Genomic DNA, 9,005 nt, shown 5'->3' with positions numbered 1-9,005 from the left:
AATTCCATTTTTACAGTACTGTTGAAATGACACCATTAGCGAGATGGAGAAAAGGTTAGTGATTGCCAGGGGTTGGTTAGAGACGGGGGACTAAGGTGGGATGTGTGTGACTACTAAGGCGTAGCAGGAGCAAGATCTTTGTGGTGATGGAACAGTTCCATGTCTTGATTATGGTGTGGTTACATGAATTTACACGGGTGATGAAATTGACAGAACTACACACACCCACACAAATGGGATATGTAAAACTGGCAAAATCCGTGGATGGTGCCAACGTCAATTTTCTGGTTTTACACAAGATGTTATCGTTGAGGGAAATTAATGTACGTAAGACCTTTTTGTGATGTTTTTGGAACTTCCTGTAAATCTATATTTATTTCAAAATAAAAAGTAAAGAAAGGGAAATTGGGTAAAGATTCGACATTATGAATCAGAGTAAAATCATATCATCTCTGGGCTGCGATTCTGCTACGTAAGGCGTGGCAGTGGCGGGGGGTAAGAGGTTATTGTGGTTACCTCCTTTCTGTCAAAAGCTCTGCCTGCCACCAACTACAACAATGCCTGGCCCATGGTGGCCATTGTTTTGAATGAATGAATTGCCAGTAAAGTGTGTCTTTATTTTAATAACAGTTGGTGTCATTGGCAACATCTTTCCAAGGGTCACACACTACAAGTTGTCCTTGGAGGGAGGAGGGTGGGGCTCCAGGACTGGATGCTCTCTCACTTTTGGGCTCAGTGTCCTTTGAACTCAGCTTGTATGCTGACAGGTAGAACATTCAGGGTTCTTCTCTGGGCACAGAGGGTGTAACAGTCTAAACATTCCATAAAGGCAGTTTAGTTGCCACTGGGTCCTCAAGGCCTGGTAGGGTGCTTGGTTTGTCATTCAACAAACCTGGCTGAGTGCTTCTGCCCAAAGCCAGGCACTGTTCTAGGCCTTGGGGAAACTCCAGTGAATGAAACAAAGTTCCTGCCTCCAGGAAACTGGCATTCCAGAATGAGAGACAGACAATATACAAAAAAACAATAGTTTCAAATATAACAAGGGCCAAGAAGGAGAATACAGGGAAGGGCACCCTGACATAGCGGTGGTCTTTCAGAGGAGGCAACATTGAGATTAGTGAGACCTGAGCGATGACAAGGAGCTAGTCAGGAGAAGAGCATTCTAGAGGGAGGGGACAGAATGTGCAAAGGCCCAGAGGCAAGAATGAGTTCGGGCAGGAGCACGGGGTGGAGTTGGAGAGGAGGCAGGGGCCAGGTCCCATAGTGTTTGCTCCTCAACACCCTGAGTTGAGGTATTTATTATCTTCGGTTTCCATTTGGGGGAACTGAGGCTCAGAGAGGCCTGGTTTCTAGGCACAGTTAGAAAATGCGAGAATCAAGATAGCTTTGTAGTCTCCACTTCTAAATTCTCCACGTCAGAGAATCTACCTCTGAAAAGCCCACACGGAGGCCTCCCTTTGGTCTCTTCTTCCCCCTCTTCCAGGCTCCAGGCGAGCCCTCCCCGACTGCCACCTACAACTTCCTGGATGCAACAGAAAGTGGAAGATCTCTGTCCCTTGGAGGGGTCCTTCGGGGGCTGGCAGCCACAGAAGGAGTTCTGTTTATTTTTCTTTTCCATCGTGCCCTGTTTTCACCCCCTTGTTTTGGGTGCTGTTCTCTCTGCTTGGAAGACCACTCACATTTCGTGAGCACACACCACACCAAGTTTTTCTCTCACGGGATCCTTCTTCTGTTTTCTTGACTGTAAAGCTGTTCCTACCTTCCTCATAGTTCCCACTGGGGAAACTGAGGACTGAGACTCATAGAGGGAGGTGCTGTGTGTCCCCTGCTCCCTTGGCCCATGAGTCACACTAAGTTGCCTCAAATGCTTTGAATTCTCTCCTTCTGGTAAGTATGCTCCCTTCCCAAAGCCCAGCTTGAATGTCCCCTCCTCAAGCGAGCTTCCTCAGACCCCTCCCTCAAGCCAGAGCAGGCCACACTCTACTCTGGTTTCCACTGCACACCACGCAGATGGCTCACCTGTTATGAATCCTTCTTGTTGCCCATGACTCTGCTTCACCAGACCAAGGACCATCACATTCGCCACATTCCCAGACCCTAACAAAAGGGCAAGGACACAGTAGGCATCTGTGAGTGTTTTCTAAATAGATGACTGAATAAGTGAATAAATGAGTGAGCTGCTGGGAGGAAAAATATGTGGGAAGTTGACCCCAGTCCCAGGGCCCAGATGATCTTACACAGGCCCTGCCCTCTCTTTGCATTGTTCCAGCGTAGTGAAATTAACTCTTCTCTCTCTCATTATTAACTATTTTTGGTATGATGATGTCCACTCCCTGGCCTCCACTGACAAGCTGGGACACACCCATCATCCTCCACTGTTACTCTGACCACAGATGACGTGCAGGCTGGGAAAGCCCTCCGAACAGCAGAGGCTCACGGCCGGCTGGTCAGTACTCAAGGCCATGGTAGGTCGCCCGAGGGGCTGGCGCCAGGGCCCAGATCTGCCAGAAATTAGCCACATCTGCTGAGTATGAATGGATTTATTTTAGCAAATACATAAACATTTTAGGTGATTTTAACCAAAGCATATCCAGGAAAAAAAAAAGCTGAAGCAAATATGCAAAAATATCAATGTTAATTATTTTGAGTGGTGGGAATGTTAATGATAGTTATTTTCTTTACACTTTTCTGCACCATTTTATTTTTATTTATTTATTTATTTTAAACATTTTTTATTTCTTTAATGTTGTATCTATTTTGTTTATTTATTTATTTTTGCTGCATTGGGTTTTTGTTGCTGTGCGCGGGCTTTTCTCTAGCTGTGGCGAGTGGAGGCTACACTTTGTTGTGGAGCACAGGCTCTAGGCGCGTGGGCTTCAGTAGTTGTGGCATGCGGGCTCAGTAGTTGTGGCTCACGGGCTTAGTTGCTCCGCGGCATGTGGGATCTTCCCGGACCAGGGCTCGAACCTGTGTCCCCTGCATTGGCAGGCAGATTCTTAACCACTGCACCACCAGGGAAGCCTTTCTGCACCATTTTAAAAGGCTCTGCCTCTGTTGTATGGGGTGCAACTAAACACAGAAACTTCAATCTGCTTGCCAGTTATGCTCCAAAGGTGGGAGTGCTTGACATCTGAAATGTGCCCTCTACCTGCGACAATCCCTTTCCCACAACTGCACTCCACCCACCCTTTCTGAAACCTGGACCCCACCCTTTCTGAGGTCTGGCTTTCCATTCTGGGACCGACCTACCCCATAGTCTTTCAACACATCAGTTTTTTCCTTAAATTAGCTAGAATGGGTTTCCTGTTTGTTTGCTAACTAAAGACCTCTTTAGAGAGGCAAGCGCTGTGTGAGAACATCCAGGTGTGTGCAGCTCTGTGGTGTCAAAACTGGTATGCCAGGCCAGTTATGATTTACATCTACTCTCCTGCCAGTACCTGGGTGATAATGAAGCCAGAGTTAAACAAGAGTCTTGTCAATGTGATTGATTCTGGAAGACTAGAATCATGTGGTCTAGGCACTTGCCTTCCTGGCAATCAGAGGAGTTTGAAAAATTGACAGCACATCCTTTAAACCATTTCAATTGAATATGAGTTTTCTTGGCCTGGCTTTAGGCAGGAAAATGCCTGTTGTGTCTAGGGAACAATCAAGAGATCTGTGTGTGTCACTTAGTGTGACCATGTGGAGGAACAGAGAAAAATGAAGTTATGAAGTTCCATCAGGGCCCTAGAATTGAGGCCCCAACTTCTAGGCTGGGGAACTGAGAGCCTCTGAATGCTCCCAGGTGACCTCTGTTTTCAGAAAGAAATCAGCAGCAGTGAGGGAGGTAGACTAGTGACTTTTTGTGCATATTCCCACCGTGTATTCTGGTCTCAGTCTCGCTTGGGCCCTCAGTTTGCTGAGACAGACTTCTGAGTCTTCCTCTACTCTGTCCTGCTCTCTAAAACAGCTATTTTAAATCTCCCCAGTCTTCTTAGACCTCTGGCCCATCACTTCTCCCCAACCTGACAGAGAGAACAGACACCATCACATGGGGACACCCTCAGCTTCTGCCTTCAAACCTACATTCCAGAAGTCAGAATGCACTGACTTCTGCTACCATCCTTCCTCCTAAAGCCATTGCCTCCCACCACTCCAGTGGCATCTTTCTCTATTATCCCTTCTCTGTGTATCTTCAACCTCTTTCTCTAAAATCTCATTGTTTTTAGCATTTAAACATAATGAAGTCTCTCCTACCTTAAAACAATAACTCTTCCTCAGTCCTGGCTCCTATTTTCCCCCCATACCTTTCACTGACAAATTTTGTGAGAGCTGCCTATACTCGATCTTTCCACTTCACCTCTCATGCATTACTTCTGCCTCTGACACTGTACTCCTCCACTGAAATAGCACCAGCCAAGATCACCAGCGACTACTTTTGTTTCTAAATTTAGTTGTCTGAAACCATCCTCAATCTCTCCCTCTCCTTGACCCTCCATATCTAATCAGCCTCCGAGTCTTGGCCACTGTTCCTCCTAAGTAGTGCTCAGTCCATCATTAGACTCTCTCCATCCCCAGGCCGCTCCTGATCCACGACTCTTATCATGTCACTTCTTTGTCTTGCCTGCCATCTTGCCCCCTCCCATCCAGTCTCCCCACTGGAGAATCAGCTTTCTAAAACCCCAATCCCTTGTTTAAAGCCGCTCAATGGCCTTCAGGGTAAAGTGTGAATTCTTTAACCTCGTTTACATATTCTGACCCCCAACCTGTGGGAATGGAAACAAGGCGACGCTTACTCTGTGTCAAATATCAGCTGGGCGACTTCTACATTCTGAAAGGTCTTGTAAGAGGCCAATGAAAACGGTAATTAAGAGGTCACAGGTGGGACTTCCCTGGTGGCGCAGTAGTTAAGAATCTGCCTGCCAATGCAGGGGACACGGGTTCGAGCCCTGATGCAGGAAGATCCCACATGCCGCAGAGCAACTAAGCCTGTGAACCACAACTACTGAGCTTGTGCTCTAGAGCCCGCGTGCCACAACTACTGAAGCCTGTGCTCCACAACAAGAGAAGCCACTGCAATGAGAAGCCCGCGCACTGCAATGAAGAGTAGCCCCCGCTCACGTAACTAGAGAAAGCCCGCGCGCAGCAACGAGGACCCAACGCAGCCAAAAATAAATAAATAAAAAATTAAAAATACATTATTAAAAAAAAAAAAAAGAGGTCACAGGTGACCATAAGAGACAGTCAGTGGAGATGAAAGTATAATTAACAGGAGGTTAAGAAAGAAGTGGAGGCTGGTTGTGCAAACTATCTTGGCAGGGAAGGAGACAGGGTGGTGACTTGTGGGTAAAGCAAGATTAAGATTTTGTAAGGGAGGAGATGCCAAACAGTTTTTGGTGGAAGATAAAGAATCCAAGCAGTTGAAAAGGGGATAGTTTTTGGTAAAGATCTGGCGATCATGACACAGATGGGAGACTGAGCACACACTGCTGATAGGAGTATAAATAACTTTTCTGCACTACAATTTGGAGATAACAAACATTTTAAAAAGTAAAAATTTCCATTCCTTTTTTTAAAAAATTTATTTATTGATTGATTTATGGCTGTGTTGGGTCTTCGTTTCTGTGCAAGGGCCTTCTCCAGTTGCGGCAAGCGGGGGCCACTCTTCATCGCGGTGCGCGGGCCTTTCACTATCGCGGCCTCTCTTGTTGCGGAGCACAGGCTCCAGACGCGCAGGCTCAGTAATTGTGGCTCACGGGACCAGTTGCTCCGCGGCATGTGGGATCTTCCCAGACCAGGGCTCGAACCCGTGTCCCCTGCACTGGCAGGCAGACTCTCAACCACTGCGCCACCAGGGAAGCCCTCCATTCCTTTTTGACTCAGTAATTTCACTACTAAAAAATTTTTTTCCTGAGAAAATAAACGTGGATGTGCATATTTAGCTACAGGGATGTTTATCAATCTATTAGATAATCTATTAGATAAAAGCAAACAAAAACCTTAACAACCTAAGTGTCATAATAGGCTTTTGATCAATTTATGGTGCAGCCATTCAGTGAAATGCTGCATAGCCATTAAAAAAGATATAGAAGAATGCGTGAAATACAGATAACACAGTATTTACAATATTATCCCATTTCTGTATTAAAAATGTTTTTATATGCAATGAAAAGTCTGGGAAGATATACATCACAATATTAACAGCGGACATCTCTAGACAGTGTGGTATAATACATTTTTCTGTTTCTTTGAACTTCCTAAAATTTCATCATGAAAACAACTTATAAAATCACACACACATACATAGGGAGTCCATTTATACAAAGTTTAAGAACAGGCAAAACTTCTATGGTGAAAGAAGTCAGAATAGTTGGTTATGTCTGAGAGGCTATTGATTGGGAAGGTGCACAAGGGAACTTTCTGGGGTAATGTGGTGTTCTGCATCTTGGTTTTGGTGTACACTTAGGTAAAATTTTATCAAGCTGTGGATTTAAGAGCTGGACATTTTACTGGATGTAAATTACATCTCTTTTAAAAGAAAATACACCCACAAGACAGAAGAGAAACAGGAAGCAGGTGACATCACAGAACAATTTTGAGGTGAAAAAGGAAGATGAGGAAGTTCTATGACAAGACCTCAGTTTTCTCAGGAAGTAAGATGTTGCAGTGGGCTTAGAGCGAGGAGGATGCAGGCGGGCTTGGACTTGAGAAAGGGGGACACAGTGAAGCAGTGCCTATGGCGTAGAAATGCATAGGGTTTCCTCGAGCTGGATCAAAGGAGTGGGCACCAACCCCCAGGGCTCTTCAACTCACTGTGACACATGCTAGGATTCTGCAGCTGAAGGAGCAAGAGGAAAGAAATCAAACGGTTGAGTTTACTTTGGGAATTGTGACAGTCAGTACTGGCTTGTAGTGGAGAGAGGTGTGAAGCCAAGATGACGCCAGTAGGGAGACTGAAACGAGGGTGAAGGGACAGGAGGGCTTTGAGGGCAGAGTAGGGACAGTGGAGTTGGAGTGATAACAGCTGTGGTGAGAGGGACTGGTTCTGAAGTCCTGAGGGTGAAGTAGTTCTGCGTGAAGGCCACACTCAAAGCAGGGGACTGCTGGCATAGGAGGGAGGGAAGCGACCACTCATCTAAGTGTCCATCTACCCAATGCCAGGCACTCACAGATACCAGCTCATTTAAATGGCACCTGGAGGGGATTCCCTGGTGGTCCACTGGTTAGGACTTGGCACTTTCACTGCTGGGGGCCGGGGCACTAAGATCCTGAAAGCTACTCGGTGCGGCCAAAACAAATAAAAAACACCCCAAACCCCCCAAAATGGCACCTGGACTTTTGCAAGGATGTACTGCCATGAGGTTTACATAGGAGGAAACTTGCCCTAGATCAATCCGTAAGCAGCAGTTTCGAATCCAGATTTGACTCCAAAGCCACATCCCGCCATACTCAGCTGCCACACAAGGCCAATCAGGAGCAGAAGAACTGGAATTTTAGGGAATCCAAATATGTAGACGTGAGTCATTGAGGTTGCTGGTGGAAAGTATCAGTTGCCAACATCTGGAGAATGGCCAGTAGCAACCAGAACAGGATAAAGTAGACCAAACAGATGGCATGTGCTTTGGGAGTTTGCCCTGGAGGACAGTGCATCAAAGTGGCAGAAGAGGCAAGAGGAAGGGACTCTGGGGGCTCGGGGCTTGTGGCTCCATCAAGGTAAAAGCACACACAGAGTTCCAACTGCAATGATGGAAGTGTGTCAAGAAAAAAGTGTCGGGCACTATTTGCCCATAAGCAAAGCCTCAACCCCTCCCCTTTTTCTCTCCTTCCTTGATCCATATGGGGTGAATTGCTAGCAGGGGGCAAACTACAAACTGGAAAACAGTAATAGGAGCTTTTACCCAACACTTATTATGTGCCAGGCAATCTGCAGCAGCAATTCACTGAATCTTCGTGGAAATGGTACAGTTGGCCCTATTTTACTGATGATGAAACTGAAGCCTAGAGAGTTGAGGTTAGTTGGCCAAAATCACAGCCCTAGTCAGGATTTGAGACCAGGTGTATCTGGCATCAGAGTCTGCATCTTCCTTGACTCTATTAATCGATGGCAAAATTTTTATATGTAAGCTTCACAATTGCCAAGTATTCATTTTTAGTGGATTCTGACCTAAGGTGAATAAACTCTTCTTGAAAACTTACTAGACGAAGAAGACATTCTAGTTTACACTTAAGATGTGCATTCAAAAAAATTATATACACACAAACACACGCATACCCACCTACACACCTTTGGATAAGCAACAGGGCAGACTCTGAAGGTGACAAGAATCCATACTCACAGAAATGAGTTCTTTGCCCAGGACAGACAGTGGGAAAGAGAAAGGCAAAGAATTGAGGCTTAAATTTCCTCTCAGAAATGAAAATATGAGCAAAAATACCTAGGAGCATAGTTCCAATAGTCCAGAATCTGTTAGATCCAAAGTGACTCTTCTCTTGCCACTCATTTGCAAGGACATGGGTCTGTTCTGGCAGGAGAAATGACATGCCTTAAGAAACTGATAGTTATTAATGCCAGAAAATATACCTTCAACATACACTTCCTTAGAGAAAGGGGAACAAATACTTAATGACACCTGTGTCAGGTGCTTCATATACATTTTTTAAGGTTTTTTTTTTTCATTTATTTGATTTAATCTTTTAATCTACAAGCCTATCCTGAGGCAGATGGTGTTAACTTTTCAGTTGGGGAAACTAAAGCTCATGGAAGCTAAAAAACTTGTCTGAGGTCATAAGGCTGACAAATGACAGAGCCCCAATTTGAACCCAGATCTGCCAGCTCCTTCTACTAAAGCACACTGCCTGAGCTGCCATTTTCCACAGGAACACATTGTAGAAGGTCTGTTTTAACTCCTTGCTTCTTGGCAATGTTCCCTCTGTTCCCTCTCCTGGTGTTTTCCAACCTTGCCTTCAGACAGAGAAACATCCACCAGATCTCCCCTAGACAGAAAGACCCACAACTTGTTAGGAAA

Source organism: Eschrichtius robustus, chromosome 2, assembly GCF_028021215.1.
Source record: "Eschrichtius robustus isolate mEscRob2 chromosome 2, mEscRob2.pri, whole genome shotgun sequence".
Lineage (NCBI taxonomy): Eukaryota > Metazoa > Chordata > Mammalia > Artiodactyla > Eschrichtiidae > Eschrichtius > Eschrichtius robustus.
The sequence above is the reverse complement of the archived record's forward strand: the minus strand, read 5'-3'. Positions refer to the sequence as shown.